The 21,158-nt window shown below is 43.7% G+C and overlaps 1 protein-coding gene across 10 annotated transcripts in view; it reads left to right on the top strand.

Annotated features, from left to right (window-relative positions):
- The window catches only part of adarb1b (adenosine deaminase RNA specific B1b), a 188,303-nt gene that overhangs the window by 13,747 nt on the left and 153,398 nt on the right, over positions 1-21,158 (top strand). For 5 of the 10 annotated variants that reach the window (XM_058392413.1, XM_058392412.1, XM_058392411.1 and 2 more), the window contains exon 2: positions 7,082-7,382. The exons of the other annotated variants lie outside the window; for them this stretch is intronic. The gene's annotated coding sequence lies outside the window, so the exon portion shown is untranslated. The remainder of the gene's footprint in view (positions 1-7,081; positions 7,383-21,158) is intronic. 10 annotated transcript variants of the gene reach the window in all.

Here is a 21,158-nt window from a genome sequence, read left to right as displayed (position 1 = left end):
ATGGTGCTTGATGGGTTTTGCGAATGCACTTGACAATACTGTTCTTGCAAGAACTATTCCAGAACACCTGACCTTCGTGTCTTAAAATAACAACTGACTGTTGTTTTGTTGTCATTACATATGGAATACTTAAGTCCATGTGTGTTATTGCATAGTTTTGAAATCTCCAGTATTGTTCTAGAATGTAGAAAATAAAATCCCTAAACAAAGAACATTGAATTAAAAGGTGTGTCCAAACTTTTGACTGGTAATGTACATCGATTTTGAATCATTTGATAGAATCATGATTCATTTGGAATTTCATCTAGAATAAAACTCATCCAGTTTTTTATATCTTTTTGCTCATTTGCAAATTGGAAAACTCTGTGGTCATGTTCATGATTTATGGATAATGCTCTGTACGAAAATGTACCATTTTGGATCATAGCATAGCATTTCATCACTGCATGATGAAATGGTTTTTTACTTTAGGATGAAAAATAGAAGAAGAAAAAAAAAACGATTGTTGAAAACTACTAGTGCTAATAGTGTGTAAGAATTGAATCGATTGATCGATTTTGGTTGGTGTGCAGTTCACCTATGACACATCCTCATTTTTTTTTATTGCTGTGCAACATCCGGAAAGCAAGATATTTCCATTATTTAAAAACTGTCACTCCCTCTTTATCTTGCCGTTGATAAGACAAGAAGTTTGTTACTGAGAGGAGTTTGCAGTCCCATGCTGGACAATGTGAAGGAGCAGCTTTTGCTATGACTGATACAAAGCCAGACATAGGAGATGCCTTTCGCCTTTCAAAAATGTGAAATGAGCATCTCCTTACAGAAAACATCATCCGTTTTTCATTAAAATCATCGTCGGTTATCAAGTCTAGATTACGCCGAGTGTGCGTCATACGAGTTTCTGTGTAAGCCGTTCATGTCGAAATAACAACATACAGCAGACTGAAATCATTCTGAGGGAACCGTATCCATGAGTATAATTAAAACTTCACAGTTTTCTGTCACAGGTATTTAAAAAGCAGTGCCGCTGTTCTGCTGGCAGTTTGTTAATTCGATATATTATATATCTGAGAAATTTTTGTGATCTGTTATCACATCACCTACCCCTAGTATGTGGTGTTTATTTGTTTACATCTATTATCAAATCACTTCTATTTCTCATCATAATCTCTCTCTCTCCCCTTCTTGTCAGTTGTCTCACACGTTCTCAACACTTCAGCTGACTGACTGCTCCCTCCACTGAGACCTCATGATGAAGCTCACGCATAGCAAGCACCAGCATCAGGCTTTTCTAGAAATGTTTCGGCGCTGCGTCTCACACACAGACTCCTAGCAGGGTCGCCTTAGTGGATATCGCTCTCCTCTGATCGTGCACCTCTTAATCTGCAAGGGCTTCTGTGATGTACTTTTAATTAGAGCCACTCAGGTTCTGATGGGTTTAAAACTAGATGTGGGCTAATATTTATTCATTCTGTCCTCTACGTGCTTTCTCGCCTGCCTCTATTTATGTTCATATCCTTATTTGGTCATTTCAGCCTGTAATCTTCTGCAGTGCTTTTCCCTATAAAAGAGAACTATTGAATATCTTGAGTATGAGAGAAGTGTCTTGTTAAAAATGTTTTGTTTTTTTATCTACATTGCTGTAGAAAGTCCTGATGAGAGCAAAGGAGAATGAAATCCAGCCATGTTCAAGACCAAAGAACCGCTCAATCTCACTGCACCAGTCTTCCTGTCTGATGTTTAAATACTTCACATAGTCTTTAAGTGAAGGCCATCTCTTGCCAGCTTTAAATCTCTCCTGTTAAACACAGAGACAGAGGTCCCTTAAGTACCACCATGGTTTTTTAATGAGGTAGTAATGGCACAGGCCTCGATCCCCTGCTGGTCTATGCAGCAGCAGAAAAGCGGAAGGCAAGCAGCTCCAAGACGTCTTCACCATGACCTTCAGAATAACGGGCCGCGATGGCTGCATGCTGGGCACAATTAAAGGCTACCAGCACATGAAATGAACTCTGGAGGGTTTTTCAAGCTGAAGCCTGGGATTTGTGACCTGGCTGGTTGGTCATAGCTGAGTGATTGACGGTTTGTCATTTTATTTTTATTTTTTTTATATTTTTGTTTAAGACCTAAGCTTAAACTGGAAGATTTGGGCTTTGATTGTAAGCCTGGGTGCTCAGGATAAATAGTGTTATCTGGGCATGTTGATAGTTTCGTAGTTGCCTGGTTGGGAAATCGTTTCAGATGCTCGATGCTGGAACTATTGCACAGACTACTTGTTCTGAATCGTTGTTTGATGGTAATGTATTTAGAGACAGATCTTTTTAAGAAGAAGAAGAAGAACTAAGAGCGCGAAGTGTTTATCGCCACACGTACATTACAGCACAGTGGTATTCTTTTCTTGACGTATCCAAGATGAGGAAGTTCGGATCAGAGCGTAGGGGCAGCTGTGATACAGCACACCTGGTGCAGGGAGGGCTAAAGGGCCTTGCTCAATTGCCCGACAGTGGTGCTGGGGCTTGAACCTTGATCCTCCAATCAACATCCCAGAGCATTAACCACTTGAATCACCACTGCCCCTATTTGCTTTATGAACCAGGAACATGCAGAAATGGAGCAATTGGTAACTCTTTACTTGTGGCTCATCGATAGAACAAATCGCCCCAGAATGGCCAAAACACTGGCCATCAATCTGGAAACTTTGTTGCCGAGTGCGCAAACAGGATGGAAGAGCATAACATATGTATAAAAGATAATGTTTGTAATGTCTTCTTTCATAGAAAAATGCCATTGTGATCTACTCATAGGAGAACATTTTGTAAGCCTGGAGTTATGCTTCCAACTGATGTGTGTCCAGGGTCTTTGTGAAACCTGTGGGCGGGGCATTGGCCGCATTTCCTTCGAGCTGCCGTATGTCATGTACCTTTAATTTAATCCTGACGTTTTGAAACTGACAGCTCAGACTGTGATTTGTTCAGAATTGCTATCCTAGGATTTCCAGAGTGACGTGCACCAGCTCAGAGCAGAAACACAGTATTTTTCTTCTCACTCCCCTTCCTAAAAAAAAATCCTTTTTGCGCTGTAGCTTTAAATCTGATTGGAACAAAGGAATGGTGCAGCATCACATCTGGTTTTAGCTATTATATCTGGAGTGTTGCCACAGTCCTGGGCAATTCACGCTGTTTGTGTGTTTTAAAAAAAAGAAATTGCTGTGCTGTTACTAATTGAAGAGGTGAGTTTATTTTAAAAGCTTGAATTTCTTTCTCGTTAGAGCGCTCATTCCTGTAATAAGGTCTGTGTGTGTGTGTGTTTTACATGTGTTTTGTGCACAGGGTTTATTTATTTTTGCTCTGCCTTCATTATTTTATAGCAATAGTCTGTATATATAATGTTTATAGACTAAATAATAAATCAATATATTTGGCATGTTACTTTAATTCGTTGGAATAAGGATGTCATATTAATTATGTTTGGTTAGAATGCATGATGGTAATGATGATGATGATGATGATGATGTCTTGGGTTTGAGTGTGGAAAATTAGATAGGATAATTACATTGGAACAAATACTTATACGCAAAAGCAGTTTCACAGTCAAAACATTTTATCACAAGGATGTGATGACGCAGTCAAGGCAGAGGGTTGAGTTGAGTCTCATGTCTTTAAGCTTGTGGCCGAGTTGAGTCTCAAGTCTCTGAGCTGTGGGATGGGTCGAGTTTCAAGTCTCTGAGACTTCGTGCCTGAATTCTCTGAGCTTTGGGGATGAGTCGTGCCTGAAGTCTCTGAGCTTAGGGGATGAGTCCAGTCTCAAGTCTCTGAGCTTAGGGGATGATTTGAGTCACAAGTCTCTGAGCTTAGGGGATGAGTCAAGGCTCAAGTCTCTGAGCTTGGGGGATGATTTGCGCCTGAAGTCTCTGAGCTGTGGGATGAGTTGAGTCTTTAGTCTCTTAGCTTAGGGGATGAGTCGAGTCACAAGTCTTTGAGCTTAGGGGATGAGTTGTGCCTGAAATCTCTGAGCTTAGGGGATGAGTCCAGTCTCAAGTCTCTGAGCTTAGGGGATGAGTCAAGTCTGAAGTCTCTGAGCTTAGGGGATGATTCGAGTCACAAGTCTCTGAGCTTAGGGGATGAGTCGAGGCTCAAGTCTCTGAGCTTAGGGGATGAGTCGAGGCTCAAGTCTCTGAGCTTGGGGGATGAGTTGCGCCTGAAGTCTGTGAGCTGTGGGATGAGTTGAGTCTTTAGTCTCTTATCTTAGGGGATGAGTCAAGTCACAAGTCTCTGAGCTTAGGGGATGAGTCGTGCCTGAAATCTCTGAGCTTAGGTTATGAGTCAAGTCTCAAGTCTCTGAGCTGTGGGATGAGTCAAGTCTGAAGTCTCCAAGCTTAGGGGATGAGTCGAGTCTCTGAGCATAGGGGATGAGTCGAGTCTCAAGTCTTTGAGCTGTCTAGTCAGAAATCTCTAAACTTGGGGGATGAGTCTAGTCGGAAGTCCCTGAGCTTCGGGAATGAGTCGACTCTCTGAGCTTGGGGGAGGAGTCGACTCTCTGAGCTTGGGGGAGGAGTCGACTCTCTGAGCTTGGGGGAGGAGTCGACTCTCTGAGTTTGGGGGAGGAGTTGAGTCTCTGAGTTTGGGGGAGGAGTTGAGTCTCTGAGTTTGGAGGATGTGTTAAATCTCAAGTGTCTGAGCTGGCGTATTAGTTAAACCTCAAGGCTCTAGGTGTTGGGGATGAGACTCAAGTCTGAGAGTTGAGTCGAGTCTCAAGTGTCTGGGCTAAGGGACAAGTCAAGTCTCAAGTGTCTGGGCTGAGGGACGAGTCGAGTCTCCAAGTGTCTGGGCTGAGGGACGAGTCGAGTCTCAAGTGTCTGGGCTGAGGGACGAGTCGAGTCTCAAGTGTCTGGGCTTAAGGGACGAGTCGAGTCTCAAGTGTCTGGGCTGAGGGACGAGTCGAGTCTCAAGTGTCTGGGCTGAGGGACGAGTCGAGTCTCAAGTGTCTGGGCTGAGGGACGAGTCGAGTCTCAAGTGTCTGGGCTGAGGGACGAGTCGAGTCTCAAGTGTCTGGGCTGAGGGACGAGTCGAGTCTCAAGTGTCTGGGCTGAGGGACGAGTCGAGTCTCAAGTGTCTGGGCTGAGGGACGAGTCGAGTCTCAAGTGTCTGGGCTGAGGGACGAGTCGAGTCTCAAGTGTCTGGGCTGAGGGACGAGTCGAGTCTCAAGTGTCTGGGCTGAGGGACGAGTCGAGTCTCAAGTGTCTGGGCTGAGGGACGAGTCGAGTCTCAAGTGTCTGGGCTGAGGGACGAGTCGAGTCTCAAGTGTCTGGGCTGAGGGACGAGTCGAGTCTCAAGTGTCTGGGCTGAGGGACGAGTCGAGTCTCAAGTGTCTGGGCTGAGGGACGAGTCGAGTCTCAAGTGTCTGGGCTTAAGGGACGAGTCGAGTCTCAAGTGTCTGGGCTGAGGGACGAGTCGAGTCTCAAGTGTCTGGGCTGAGGGACGAGTCGAGTCTCAAGTGTCTGGGCTGAGGGACGAGTCGAGTCTCAAGTGTCTGGGCTTAAGGGACGAGTCGAGTCTCAAGTGTCTGGGCTGAGGGATGAATCTGTATTCATGCTCTCAGATTGCAAACTGGATTTTCTTGCATCTCAGTAAAACAGTGCAATATTATATTCGATTATATTCTCCGAAAAACACTGCAGTGCTTTTTTCTGGTGTTATGATGTACTGCTGCGAGCTGCACACAAATGGCATGACAATAAATTACTGTGCCTGGCAGTTACGGAAATGACACACAAAGCCGCATACAGAAGTTGGGAAAAGAACAGAGCTGTTCTTTTTACTGTGTAATTCTGGCAGTCCTTTATTAATTCATTAGACTTTCGTTCATGTTTTTTTTGTATTTTTTTTCAGGCTGAAATTTCAGGAGTCTTCAGTCTTGAGTCTGGGGCTATGTCTATATTAATCTGGATACATTTGAAAACGTATATCCTCTCTACATCCACTCAGTCCACATCAATCCACAGTGTTTTATTTTTTTAAATTTATTAATTTTTGAAGTTGTTGCAAAAATACTGAGCTAAAAAACTAATGTATTTTTAGTCATGTGACCCATTCTTTAACAAGATGGCGGATGGTGTACTGTAGCTGTGCCTTCTATCCAGTTTAATAGCGTTGTTGAAGATTACTGTCATTTTGTTCAATAGTCAGATTCCATTACTTTTGAAGGTTTCACCTGTTTGTCTGTTCATTTAATACAACTTCATACTTTGCTCTTGCTGCATCAGCTCAAATAAAAATGCTTCACAGAAATTATTGAATTCAAAGCTTCTTAGGATTTTACACGTCCAGTATAGTGATTTAAACATTTTCAGACATTTTAATTCTGATAAAATGTCAGTGTAGACGGAAAACAGAATGCAGTTTTCAGATCTATATATCGGATTAGTGCGGACATAGCCGAGTCTATAACGATGAAGGAGTCTAAGACTAGTCTAAGTTGAGTCGAAGGTTTGGGAACATGTGAGCCAACATGCGACTGGACATGAACTTTAGCTCTCTGATATTTGAGTTTAGCTTTAGTTTTACCAACAGCAGTACATTTCATTTCATAGAAAACCTGAGTTCATGGATTTGAGCAATGAAAAGAAGGAAAAAAAAAACTACTTGTAAGGAACTAGTTCCGCTAGTTATATTCGTGTTAAAATAGTGCTAGAGATTAGTGTCCTAAAAGTCTTGTGATTTAATTCAGCCCAATCATATTTCTCAATACATTAGACCTCCTCAGATTTCCCACTCCTACAAGGTTCAGGTCTTCATCTTATTCTATCAACATCTTATGCGTATTTTTATTTTATCCTATTTTTTTAATTGTCTGTGTATTGTTGTCGATGTCTCTGTGTACTGGAGCTTGTGATTCCTTGTATGCCACAAACATACTTGGCAATAAAGCTGATTTTTCTGATTCTGATTCTGCTGTCCTTCTCTATCGGGTGGTCTCGAGTCCACGGTAAATTTGTGTCGAAGGCAAATATGTAGCAAAGTGTTTCATTCCAGTTTGCTGTGACAGAGATTTATCTAGTTAGAGTCTTTTATCTGATTTTCAGCGTCCCTGTGGACACATGATGGAGGCCGGTGATGGCAGCGGTGCTGTTTCTGCAGAGCACACTGACAGCTAGAGCAAGAGGGAGAGCCAGAGGAGTAAGACGAGGCTTTATCACAGCTCCAAAGCAGTACGTCACATACGCGCATCCATCTGGGTCCCGCGTTCTTTCCCTCCCTCTCGCCGAGTTCGCGCAGGTTTCCTCACATCATTCACTTCTGAGCTCTCGCTATCCGATATAGACGCGGAATTAATCCGGGCTAAAATGGATCACCTTCACCAGTGATCTGCTCCAGACTTCAAAGGTCAGTGAGGTTTGTGTGTGTGTGTGTGTGTGTGTGTGTGTGTGTGTGCGTGCGCACGCGTGTGTGTGTGTGTGAGCGAACATGCGTTTATCTTCTGCTGCACTTAGATTGAGTTTAATCTTTTTAACCTTTGAAGACAATGAGGACTTGTTTATTATCTTAAGAGCATCTGGATTTGGGCTGGAGCCGACTGATGGAAATGTAAACAAGGCATCTGCACTTGCCTGACACACACACACACACACATCGAGTATAGCTTGTGGCTACTGTTTTGGAGTGAGGAGCAGAGAAGTGGTGTGCAGACTTGGCGAGCTCTCATCTGTCCTAATTCTCTCTCTCTCTCTCTCTCTCTCTATCTCTCTCTCTCTCTCTCTCTCTCGTGCTGTGGTGAACTTCAGCCAGATGACGCTGCTTGTCCTCTGACGCATCATATCTGCGAGTTGAGCGTCCCGCTGACCTTGCCTTGCCACACTGTCCACTGACTCCCTGCTGACTCAGACCACATCATGTCCGCTCAGACTTGTGCCCGAGTGGCTTGAGACTTGAGTGGAGTTTGATGACATAATTAAGTTTGAAAGCGAGGGACATCGAAGTAGCCCAGGCACTCAGGAGAACCAGCTCTTAGTATATTTATTTTTATTCCGGTTTGCGCAGTAGATATGCATGTTCATGTGTATGTAGGTTCAGCCACCCGGAGATTAAAATAAACAACATTATATACGTTAAAAAGTGACCTGCTTCACACACCTCGAGGTTGTAACTATATCATGTGCTTCTGAGCCTCCATACACACTGCTGAGCATAGAAGGAATATAAGTATGCAGATTAAACGGAGTGCATGGATGACTTCAGAATCAGGAACACACAGAACTGAGTCGAATAAAGTCTAGCAGAAAGCTAATAGTTAAGATCCTTTTAGCACAACACACGCATATGCTATTTATTATTTATTCCTATTATTTATTATGTCTGCTTGTGGTACAATGAGAGAACACCAGAGCAAGCATTCACCAATGACTTGGAAGCTGATGTCACACACACACACACACACACACACAGTGCTCTGTGGGAATTTCTGTACTCCTTCATTTATCTAAGGTGCTTTTCACACTGGTCACGTTTGCTGTGTGAATCCGAGTGTGATCGTTTCTGGCGCCCCAGCAGCATTGGTCTGGTTTCTATCGAACCCTGGGGCACCTCACGTCATCACAAACGCACACGGAGAACACAACACGACTCACCTTATTTTTTTATCATATAAATAAATATTATATATGATATACTATATTATATAAAATGCTATTACACTAATCAGGCATAACATTATAACCACCTGCCTAATATTGTGTTGGTCCCCCTTTTCTGCCAAAACAGCCCTGACCCATCAAGGTATAAACTACACTAGATCCCTGAAGGTGTGTTGTGGTATCTGGTACCAAGATGTTAGCAGCAGATCTTTTGGGGGGCTCCACCTCGCAACTTACAGGACTTAAAGGAAAATTACAGGACTTAAAGGACTTGCAGGACATAAAGGATACTTTTGATAGATACTGACCACTGCAGACCGGGAACACCCCACAAAAGCTGCAGTTTTGGAGATGCTCTGATCCAGTCGTCTAGCCATCACAATTTGGCCCTTATCAAACTCGCTCCAATCCTTACGCTTGCCCATTTTTCCTGCTTCTAACAAATCAACTTTGAGGACAGAATTTTCACTTGCTGCCTAATATATCCCACCCACTAACAGGTGCCATGATGAGGAGATCATCAATGTTATTCACTTCCTGTCAGTGGTCATAATGTTATGCCTGATCTGTGTGTGTGTGTGTGTGCAGTAAGGCATCTTGTAAAGCAACAAATCACTGTTTATTCATTTAAGGAAGTCGTGAAATTAATTAATCTATACCATGAGCAACATCATTTGGAAAATCCAGAGTTTAGATGATCCTTGTAACATGCTGACTTCCTTCTTCCATGAGGGAAGTTCGAACATCAGGTCAGCTTTGTTTCCAGGCGAACTGTAGAATCAGATACTTCAAAACTCCTGAAGTGTTTTTGAAATTTTGAGTGACATCTTCAGCGGTTCGGCGGCACAATGGCTTTCACCGTTCACCTCACACCTTCAGCGTCCTGGGTTCGAGTCTCGCTCCCGCTCACTGTGTGTGTGGAGTTTGCATGTTCTCCCCGTGCTTGGTGGGTTTCCTCCGGGTGCTCTGGTTTTCTCCCACAGTCTAAAGACATGCTTCTAGGCTGATTGGAGTCTCTAAATTGTCCGTAGTGTGTGAATGGTGTGAATGCGTGAGTGAATGAGAGTGAGTGTGTGTCTGCCGGGTGCGATGGGTTGGCACTCTGTCCCGGGTGTATCCTGCCTTGATGCCCGATGATGGCTGAGGCTCCCCGTGACCTGAGTATAGACCGGATAAGCGATACAGACAATAAAATAAAATGAAAATCTTCAGCGGTACGTGTATGTGCCAGCTGAGGCTATACCCAAATGAACTGGCTCTCTGCTATTACATTACATTACATTCACTATCATATTTTAAGCTAATCATTTAGGTTTCTAGGCAACCAAACTAACTCACCGTGCATTATTACATTTCATTATAGAAGAACAACTGTGGCAGTGCTGCGGCTTTTGAGCCACCGAGTTTTAGCCTAATCATTTACGTTTCCAGGCAACCAACCAAATCTTGGGTCTGGGAATCACACTGTAGCTTCTTCTAATGAAGAAGCTAATGAATTTATGATCCACCATTTTAGGACAACGTGAACTCTTCAGATGTATGTGGATGTGTCCTAAGTCTTGTTCTCACTTTTTCAGTTGGTATCTGAGTGATGGAGACGTAGAGGTTCAGTATTGAGTTCCGAGGCTTGGATGTGAATGCTGATGTGGTGGATTGTATTATATTCCTTTAGAGTATTCTTTTTTATTTATTTATTTTCTTTTAGTGACTAACACGTTGCAGGATTTGTATTAGCATGGGACACCTGAGATGATTGTTTTTCTGGGAAAACGTCAGTATTAGATATCAGACGATACTGCATTTGTATTGAAATGAAGAAAAGCGGGATCTGTGCATTATTACATGATGCTACATAGCAATTTTATGGAGTGCTGACAAGCTCACATTGTGGAGTCCCAGCCTATTGTGTGTCTGTAAATCCTACACAGACTCGCTTTGATGTCTGTATTCTGTGCCTTCTTTTTCGTCCAGTCATATATCAGTTCTACAGCTTTGCTCTCCTGGTCCCCGAGCCTTAGATGTCTGTGTTTTGATACTCTGCTTTGACCGCTCTCCTGGAAAAGAAGCGTCAGCTAGTCTGCTTTGTAGCCTGCCCTAAACGCCTGGCTTCCATGTTCCTGTTGCACTTCTGCCTGGTTAATGAAGAGGCTGCACACAGCGCCGTTCACCTAATGATGTACAGCCAGCAGCTGAGCCGGAGCTTCCCTTATTGTAAGCCTTAGTTCGGCTTTGTTCTCAACTTGTTAAGCAGAAAGCGTCTGATTTAGGTCTAAATGAGGACCTCCTTTTCGTGTAAGGAACTGTTAATTATGTCGAAATATTAGCTCGCTGATCGTGCTTTAATTGATGCGCTGAAAGACTGCAGGAATATTTTCTGTTACGTGCGATCGTCAACTTTGACTGATTAGACAAAGGCCTGTTGGATTTCAAGTACTTCCCAGACACACGTTTTTTTTTATTTTATTTTTTTATCAAGTTAATCCTCGGCTTCTCGCTGTAAGCTGGAGATCATCCAGAGAACTCTCTTAGTGTAGCAAAGAGTTATTCATGTATTATATATTATCCATTAATACTCTTCAGTATTAATTAATCAAGAGCAATATTAAAGTGAATTAACATACAGATTCATTGCCATTTGTTTCAGTGTTAATAAAACCCACGTCCATCGACTTGCATTTATGACAGTCCAGGCAAATTAGCACGAATAAATTACAGCACATTCAGAAATGTCGGAACAAATTCTGGTCTTCCGGATGTAAATGTTGTAACTTATTGTTCAGCCTCAGTTCGGAATTTTACCACTTAACTGTTGCAGATAGGATCATTAAGGTGTACATGGTTTTTGGATAATTAATGCATAATTAATTGCATAATTAATGCTGACGGATGTTAAAATTCTCTCTCTTGTTCCTTCTTATGTGTGTTTTTTTTGTGTTGTTCCACTAGTGTATTTATTTATTTATTTATTTATTTATTTATTTATTTATTTATTTATTTATTTATTTTTTAATTTCCATACACGGTACGATATGTGCAGTGAAATTCTGTTCGGATTTGCGCTCAGGTCTCCATCACTGAGCAATTTAACAGCTTCGGCAAGAAGGAATTAGTGTTAAATCTATGAAGAACTCAAAAGTTACACTGTTTTTAAGAGTTTCTTAAACGACCCATGGTAGTTTACTATATACGGCTGTAGAAAGGACATTATTTATAATCACACTCTCTGGTGTCTCCCAGATAAGGATGCTTCCCTTTTGAGTCTGGTTCCTCTCAATGTTTCTTCCTGGTATCGTCTCAAGTAGGTCTTCCTCACCACCATTTCCTCTGGGAAAAATTTGGGAGAAATTAAATTCAAACTTTTATTTTAAATTTATTAAATAAAATTTAGAATAAAAAATAATTGACTGGTGCAGGTAATTTAACCTCATCAGAACAGAATAATTATGGTAAATATAGGTAATTCTCGATTATTGTGATATGATAATTTGCAATTTTGATTGCCATTATTAGATTTAGTGATTTTTTTAAAAAAAATTTTTTTTATCAAATATGAATGCATTCTTTCCGATTTACGTGGCTTCTCTATGTCTGTACAATTATAATTTATTTTATTTATTTATTTTATTTATTACTTTATTAAAAGGCACTCGATGCAGTTTACATCATGTTGTGGAGTCCGGGGCATTTTTACATAACGTTCTCTGAATTATTTCCAGGTTTTCGTGTATACCTGCGGTCTCTCGCCCAAAAAGACCCGCCGTTAAACTTTATGACGTGCTTCGCTACTCCTGAGAGCGCGATCGAACTTCTGCACCTTTAAACCTCAGGAGATGTAATTCTGCATGAAGTGCTAGTGACCCAGAACTGTTACTCCACCTGAGAATGCTGCTTTGTAGTATGTGCTAAACAGAAGGTATTGAACGCTGATGAGGATTAATGCATCTTTAGACTTGTGCCAGAGCACTGAGTGAGCGAGCGAGCGAGCGAGCGAGCGAGCGAGAGAGCGAGTAAGTGAAAGAGAGATGGCTATCACTACATTATCCAGCGCGGGCAGGAGCTGAGAAACAGAGGCGCTTCAGGCCCCGAGGCTCTGGAGAAAGATCTGCAGCTGTCTGAGGGAAGTAGCAAAAAGCTCAGTGCTGTAATCTTGTGGGAGGCTAAGTGCCTGACCTCAGCATCTGCTGCATAGAAAATGCTGGAGTGTGAAACTTCATACATTCTATACACGAGTGTTATATATAGTGCATTTACATTATTTATATACTGTTTACCTCACACCTCCAGGGATGAGGGTTGTGGGGTCAGATTACTGCCTCGGCCCTGTGCATCTCTCTCTTTCTGTCTCTATCTCTCTCTGTGTGTGTGGAGTTTGCCAGGTTCTCCCTATGCTGCAGGGGTTTCCTCCATGTTCTCTGGTTTCCTCCACCAGTCCCAAGACATGTGATATAGATGTGCATGCTATGTATGTTTGGAAAGTATGTGTAAGCGTGTGTGCAGCTGTGCTTGCGGTTGTGCCCAGTGTCCTCTGGGAGAGACTCCAGGCTCCCTGTTACCCTGTGTGGGATAAATGGTACAGAAAATGGATGGATTTATACTCTAGAGATAGCTTCCTAGGAGTACAGTGAGTCACAACAGTAATGTCATGCTATTGTACAAGTGTCAGTAGGTTATTACACTGTGGTACAGTTGTTCTGTTCATAGTGTCTGACTGGATTGTTACCTCACTTGAATTTTTTCCTAAACTTCATCTTGTTTAATAGCAACTTGAGAAATGCTGACGGTGTAAGAGAATTTATAGAACGATTGCTTTTAAAAACATATCTGAGAATTACATCTTTTTTTTTTGGTTTTGCTGTATATATGCTTGATTAATACAGTTATGCTGTGAAACCCTGATGTTTACCGACTGGGGTATACATATAGGGTCGTGAGTGTGTGACTGAGTGAGTGTGTGACTGACTGACTGACTGACTGACTGTGTGACTGACTGAGTGAGTGTGTGACTGACTGACTGAGTGAGTGTGTGACTGACTGACTGACTGTGTGACTGACTGACTGTGTGACTGACTGAGTGAGTGTGTGACTGACTGACTGAGTGAGTGTGTGACTGACTGACTGAGTGAGTGTGTGACTGACTGACTGACTGTGTGACTGACTGAGTGAGTGTGTGACTGACTGACTGAGTGAGTGTGTGACTGACTGACTGAGTGTGTGTGTGACTGACTGAGTGTGTGTGTGACTGACTGAGTGTGTGTGTGACTGACTGAGTGTGTGTGTGACTGACTGAGTGAGTGTCTGACTGACTGACTGACTGAGTGAGTGACTGTGTGACTGACTGAGTGAGTGTGACTGACTGAGTGAGTGTGTGACTGACTGACTGAGTGACTGACTGAGTGTGTGTGTGACTGACTGAGTGACTGTGTGACTGACTGAGTGAGTGTGACTGACTGACTGAGTGTGACTGACTGACTGAGTGAGTGTGACTGACTGACTGAGTGAGTGTGTGACTGACTGACTGAGTGAGTGTGAGACTGAGTGAGTGTGTGACTGACTGACTGAGTGAGTGTGTGACTGAGTGAGTGTGTGACTGACTGACTGAGTGAGTGTGTGACTGACTGAGTGAGTGTGTGACTGAGTGAGTGTGTGACTGACTGAGTGAGTGTGAGACTGAGTGAGTGTGTGACTGACTGACTGAGTGACTGACTGAGTGTGTGTGTGACTGACTGAGTGTGTGTGTGACTGACTGAGTGACTGTGTGACTGACTGAGTGAGTGTGACTGACTGACTGAGTGAGTGTGTGACTGACTGACTGAGTGAGTGTGTGACTGACTGACTGAGTGAGTGTGTGACTGAGTGAGTGAGTGTGTGACTGACTGACTGTGTGACTGACAGTGTGTGACTGACTGAGTGAGTGTGTGACTGACTGAGTGAGTGTGTGACTGACTGAGTGAGTGTGTGACTGACTGAGTGAGTGTGAGACTGAGTGAGTGTGTGACTGACTGACTGAGTGACTGACTGAGTGTGTGTGTGACTGACTGAGTGAGTGTGTGACTGAGTGAGTGAGTGTGTGACTGACTGACTGAGTGACTGACTGAGTGTGTGTGTGACTGACTGAGTGAGTGTGACTGAGTGACTGACTGAGTGACTGACTGAGTGACTGACTGAGTGACTGACTGAGTGACTGACTGAGTGACTGACTGAGTGAGTGTGTGACTGACTGAGTGAGTGTGAGACTGAGTGAGTGTGTGACTGACTGACTGAGTGACTGACTGAGTGTGTGTGTGACTGACTGAGTGAGTGTGTGACTGACTGACTGAGTGAGTGTGTGACTGAGTGAGTGAGTGTGTGACTGACTGACTGTGTGACTGACAGTGTGTGACTGACTGAGTGAGTGTGTGACTGACTGAGTGAGTGTGTGACTGACTGAGTGAGTGTGAGACTGAGTGAGTGTGTGACTGACTGACTGAGTGACTGACTGAGTGTGTGTGTGACTGACTGAGTGAGTGTGTGACTGAGTGAGTGAGTGTGTGACTGACTGACTGAGTGACTGACTGAGTGTGTGTGTGACTGACTGAGTGTGTGACTGAGTGACTGACTGAGTGACTGACTGAGTGTGTGTGTGACTGACTGAGTGAGTGTGTGACTGAGTGACTGACTGAGTGACTGACTGAGTGTGTGTGTGACTGACTGAGTGACTGAGTGACTGACTGAGTGACTGACTGAGTGAGTGTGTGACTGAGTGACTGACTGAGTGACTGACTGAGTGTGTGTGTGACTGACTGAGTGAGTGTGTGACTGAGTGACTGACTGAGTGACTGACTGAGTGAGTGTGTGACTGACTGAGTGACTGACTGAGTGAGTGTGTGACTGACTGAGTGAGTGTCTGACTGACTGACTGACTGAGTGAGTGTGTGACTGACTGACTGACTGTGTGACTGACTGACTGTGTGACTGACTGAGTGAGTGACTGTGTGACTGACTGACTGAGTGAGTGTGTGAGTGTGTGACTGAGTGAGTGACTGTGTGACTGACTGACTGTGTGACTGACAGTGTGTGACTGACTGAGTGAGTGTGTGACTGAGTGAGTGTGTGACTGAGTGAGTGTGTGACTGAGTGAGTGTGTGACTGACTGACTGAGTGAGTGTGTGACTGACTGAGTGACTGTGTGACTGACTGACTGTGTGACTGACAGTGTGTGACTGACTGAGTGAGTGTGTGACTGAGTGAGTGTGTGACTGAGTGTGTGACTGACTGAGTGAGTGTGTGACTGACTGAGTGAGTGTGTGACTGACTGAGTGAGTGTGTGACTGACTGAGTGAGTGTGTGACTGAGTGAGTGTGTGACTGAGTGAGTGTGTGACTGAGTGAGTGTGTGACTGAGTGAGTGTGTGACTGAGTGACTGACTGTGTGACTGACTGAGTGTGTGACTGAGTGTGTGACTGAGTGTGTGACTGAGTGTGTGACTGAGTGTGTGACTGAGTGTGTGACTGAGTGTGACTGACTGACCGACTGACTGACTGACCGACTGACTGACTGACCGACTGACTGACTGACTGACTGACTGACTGACTGACTGACTGACTGACTGACTGACTGACTGACTGACCGACTGACCGACTGACTGACTGACTGACTGACTGACTGAGTGTGTGACTGAGTGTGTGACCGACTGAGTGAGTGTGTGACTGACTGACTGTGTGACTGTGTGACTGACTGTGTGACTGACTGTGTGACTGACTGACTGTGTGACTGTGTGACTGACTGTGTGACTGACTGACTGAGTGTGTGACTGAGTGTGTGACTGAGTGTGTGACTGAGTGTGTGACTGAGTGTGTGACTGAGTGTGTGACTGACTGACTGAGTGTGTGACTGACTGACTGAGTGTGTGACTGACTGACTGAGTGTGTGACTGACTGACTGAGTGTGTGACTGACTGACTGAGTGTGTGACTGAGTGTGTGACTGACTGACTGACTGTGTGACTGACTGACTGACTGTGTGACTGTGTGACTGACTGTGTGACTGACTGTGTGACTGAGTGTGTGACTGAGTGTGTGACTGACTGACTGTGTGACTGACTGAGTGAGTGTCTGACTGAGTGAGTGTGAGTGAGTGTGTGACTGACTGACTGAGTGAGTGTCTGACTGACTGACTGAGTGAGTGTGAGTGAGTGTGTGAGTGAGTGTGTGACTGACTGACTGAGTGAGTGTCTGACTGACTGACTGAGTGAGTGTCTGACTGACTGACTGACTGACTGAGTGAGTGTGAGTGAGTGTGTGAGTGAGTGTGTGACTGACTGACTGAGTGAGTGTGTGAGTGAGTGTGTGACTGACTGAGTGAGTGTGTGAGTGAGTGTCTGACTGACTGACTGAGTGAGTGAGTGTCTGACTGACTGACTGAGTGTGTGAGTGAGTGTCTGACTGACTGACTGAGTGAGTGAGTGTGTGAGTGAGTGTCTGACTGACTGACTGAGTGAGTGTCTGACTGACTGACTGAGTGAGTGTGTGAGTGACTGACTGAGTGAGTGTGTGACTGAGTGTGTGACTGAGTGTGTGACTGAGTGTGTGACTGAGTGTGTGACTGAGTGTGTGACTGAGTGTGACTGACTGAGTGAGTGAGTGACTGACTGACTGACTGACTGAGTGAGTGAGTGAGTGTGTGAGTGACTGACTGACTGAGTGAGTGTGTGAGTGAGTGTGTGACTGACTGAGTGAGTGTGTGTGAGTGAGTGTGTGACTGACTGAGTGAGTGTGTGTGAGTGAGTGTGTGACTGACTGAGTGAGTGTGTGTGAGTGAGTGTGTGACTGACTGAGTGTGTGTGAGTGAGTGTGTGACTGACTGAGTGAGTGTGTGTGAGTGAGTGTGTGACTGACTGAGTGAGTGTGTGTGAGTGAGTGTGTGACTGACTGAGTGAGTGTGTGTGAGTGAGTGTGTGACTGACTGACTGAGTGAGTGTGTGACTGACTGACTGAGTGAGTGTGTGACTGACTGTGTGAGTGAGTGTGTGACTGACTGTGTGAGTGAGTGTGTGACTGACTGTGTGAGTGAGTGTGTGACTGACTGTGTGAGTGAGTGTGTGACTGACTGTGTGAGTGAGTGTGTGACGGAGTGTGTGACTGACTGACTGAGTGAGTACGTGAGTGAGTGAGTACGTGAGTGAGTGAGTACGTGAGTAAGTATGCGAGTGCGTGTGCACATGATGACGTTTTCAGCGAGCATGAATGAACGCTAAGACACTTTAACTGGCCTTCACTATCAAAATACTTTAATCCCATAGAAAACCAGTGGAAAGGGGAATAAAGCTAACAGGAAATAAGACAATGAGGCATAACCAAGTATTAGGAATGTGACCGTTTTTCCTAAAGAGGTTATTTCATCAGCCATGCAATATTAAATGCAATTAAAATCAGAACCAGAAAGATTACACTACCTTAATATATAACAAAAATAACACAAAGCAAAAGGCATAACATTGAGTTGCAGCTGATGTGTACTACATAAAGCAGTGTATTCACAGTCAGTAGCAGGCGTTGGTGATGCAGTTGAAGCAGACATGTCACCTTTTACATGAAATATTTAACGCTTTCTAACTGGAGGTCATTTGTTTCTGTAGAACGTAACATGACCTTACAGCTTGTGAAACTTCTCTCTGGATAACGTAGCTCTAGCCTTAAATTATTCAGCTCACTTATGATGAAGCATTCTTTAAACGTTGAGCCTGGGTTAGAGTTTAGGAAAACGTCACTTAACATTATTATGATCGTTAGCTAATGTAATGTAAAGTGTGTTCAATGACCCTGGTTCCAAACTTCTGATATGACTTGTAAATATTCAGTTCAACTTTATTAACACTTTATTAACACAATAGACTTTGCAACAAAGCCGATTTACAGGAATACAGATGTTGGGTTAGATCTGTAATAAGCAAGCCAGAGGAAGAAACCCTGAGAGCAGCTGGATATTAAAGTAGAGACGCATAAATACCAGTTTACTGATACAACAGTGAGTACTCTGGTTAGTGAAGCAAGGGCATTATGAGTCAATATACATTGCTCTGGTTATGTTTACCTAATTTACATAGCAGCCATGAAAAAGCAGTTCCGAGTTCTTACAAGATTTAATGATAATTTTTGTGATCGAATAAATTAATGCAAAATTAAGCAAACTGAGATATTCAGAAGAGCTTGTAACTACTGAAAATCACCATAGATTCTCTGCAGATTTGGACCAAGATGCTTCATGTAAAATCACAACATGCATTCAGCCAAAGCCTGAAGAATTCTGAGCTTGATAACGCAATAAAAAAAAAAAAAAATAACGCAAAAAACTCTTGTGAAATCCTGGAGGGAGTGAAGAAAACACACGTGAATGTTGATGCTCTTGGCTTGCTCTTATTAACTTTAACTGGTTGATTGTGAATGAAGGGCTTTAGCTAGTGCTGTCTGTGACCATGGATAAAAGTAGGGCTGGATCATCAAGAACAGCATACTATTTATTTATTTTTTATCCGCATTAAGAGTAGACTCCCCCCCCCCCACTTAGTTATTGTTTGCTTCTGCTTGTCGCTTGCAATAATCTCCTCACGCTGAGTTGTAGGGTTCAGGTTACTGAGTTTTCTCAGGTATCTGGTATTGAAAGAAGACGCTGTCGTTCCTCATTTTGATATTTTTCCGGAGCACAGTTTGCAGTCTGCTTAGCTTTGATTGCTCTCGTCAATCACAACGTTCGCCACGTCAGGGTGCTCACGTGAGCCGCCCCTAATAATAGCCGAGAGTTCCGAGCGCAGGAGACTTCAGACAGACTCCGTGTATCAGGATGAAATTTCAGTTTCATTCAAAGACTTCTCCGCCAGCTAAAAATGGAAGGAGTTGAAAACGATCTTTTTGTTCCGTTCATCCATTCAGTGTAGCTAAAAATGAATTGTGCATTTTGATGAGCTTCATTTCTTTTCTCAGGCCTTGTCGGCCACCCGAATGACCCCCTGAATCACAGCACACTTGTAGTCTCGCAGCGGGAGACTCGCTGCCCAGCTCAGGATGATGGGATTTAGCAGAACTAAGCCCCTTTTTCTGTTGTGTTCTTGACATCTATGGTCTTTAGTTCTTCAGCAACAGTGAGCTCCGGTCTTAATCTCAGACGGATAAAGCGTGTGTTCTATGCTCGGTCCTCGGTCCTTACAGGCCAGTTAGATAGCCTCCTTGCTCCATATGCACCGTCATGCGTTTACCTCATTCTCTATTCATTTAGCCCAAGAGGCGTTTAGAATACTAACAGCTATCGGGTACGACTCTCAAACTCTCACGAAGCCATTGTGCTGTGGGATTTTCTCTATTTGTCTGTCTATCCTTCTCTCCTCAGATTTGCCATACTCAGCAATCCCGCTCCCGCTGCGCGAGTGAGTAGACTCTGCTGTTTTGCTTACACACAAATCAATGACAAATTAGCTTTCTGCAAAGATCGCAGTGACTGCCGCCGGAACGGGCTGGCGATGTTTTGAAAGAGCAGTGAAATTGGAATCGACTCAGTGCTGCAAATCAAACATGTCACGTTATGCTGGAGTGAATCGGCAGCGGCGCGCGTTGAATACAGCTTCTCACCCCGTGCCGCGATCCGTTTTTACACCCCTTCGCACAGGTCCTGCGGAAATCTCGAGCACACGTCGTACAGTTTCACTCGGGTGATTCACTGTGCTCCTGCGCCAAAAATAGTTTTAATTAACCAATCTGTTCTGAATGAAACTCATCTCTCCACATGCCTCTTACAAAAAAATAAAGAATTAACTAAAGAAACAGGTTTCTAATTAAACGAAAATATTGGTTGAACCGACCGTATCCTTCTAAATGAAGGGTTATTTTTATCCTATTTGTCTCACAGAGAGCTCTTTCATCATTTGCAGCTACATGAGGCATCAGTGAAGTGATATAAAGCCTGAATCACACCCTTATTACTAGGCCCAGAAGCATGTGGAGGATATCTATTGAAGTGAAGGGCTGGTGACTAAATGATACCATAACCAGCAAGGCAAATGCACCAGGGTTCGATAGAATCAAGCAAAAACCAGACCCATGCCCCGGGGGGCACCAGGAACAGTGCACCTACAATATGCAGGACCGGTGCTGGGAAGCTGTAGGTTACTGAAAAACATTAATACACTTTGAACTACAGAGCTAGGCACTATTTTTGGACACAGGGTGTGTGTCTTGTGACTCTTCCGAAGACATGCAGTGTAAGATTAAACAAGGGAGTTTGATAGAATAAGCTTCCCCCTTAAACATAAGTTTATTTCTATTAAACTGATTGTATCATATTACTGCTGATGATTAAGGTCCCTGAAAGCTTCCCGGTCTGGGTTGTAGTGGCTACACCCTGGATGAGACACCAGACACACACTTGTTTACCACTAAAGTAACCAGTCCACCTCCCAGCATGCATTTAGGTGGTGGTGGGTGGAACAAAGCTTGCATTCATTTAAAGAAATGGAATATATCGTGTAGACTTTAGGAAAAAGTGTGTCACAGAGACATTGTGGT

The sequence above is a fragment of the Hemibagrus wyckioides genome, linkage group LG06 (genome assembly GCF_019097595.1).
Source record: "Hemibagrus wyckioides isolate EC202008001 linkage group LG06, SWU_Hwy_1.0, whole genome shotgun sequence".
NCBI lineage: Eukaryota > Metazoa > Chordata > Actinopteri > Siluriformes > Bagridae > Hemibagrus > Hemibagrus wyckioides.
This window is presented reverse-complemented; position numbering and strand designations above follow the sequence as displayed.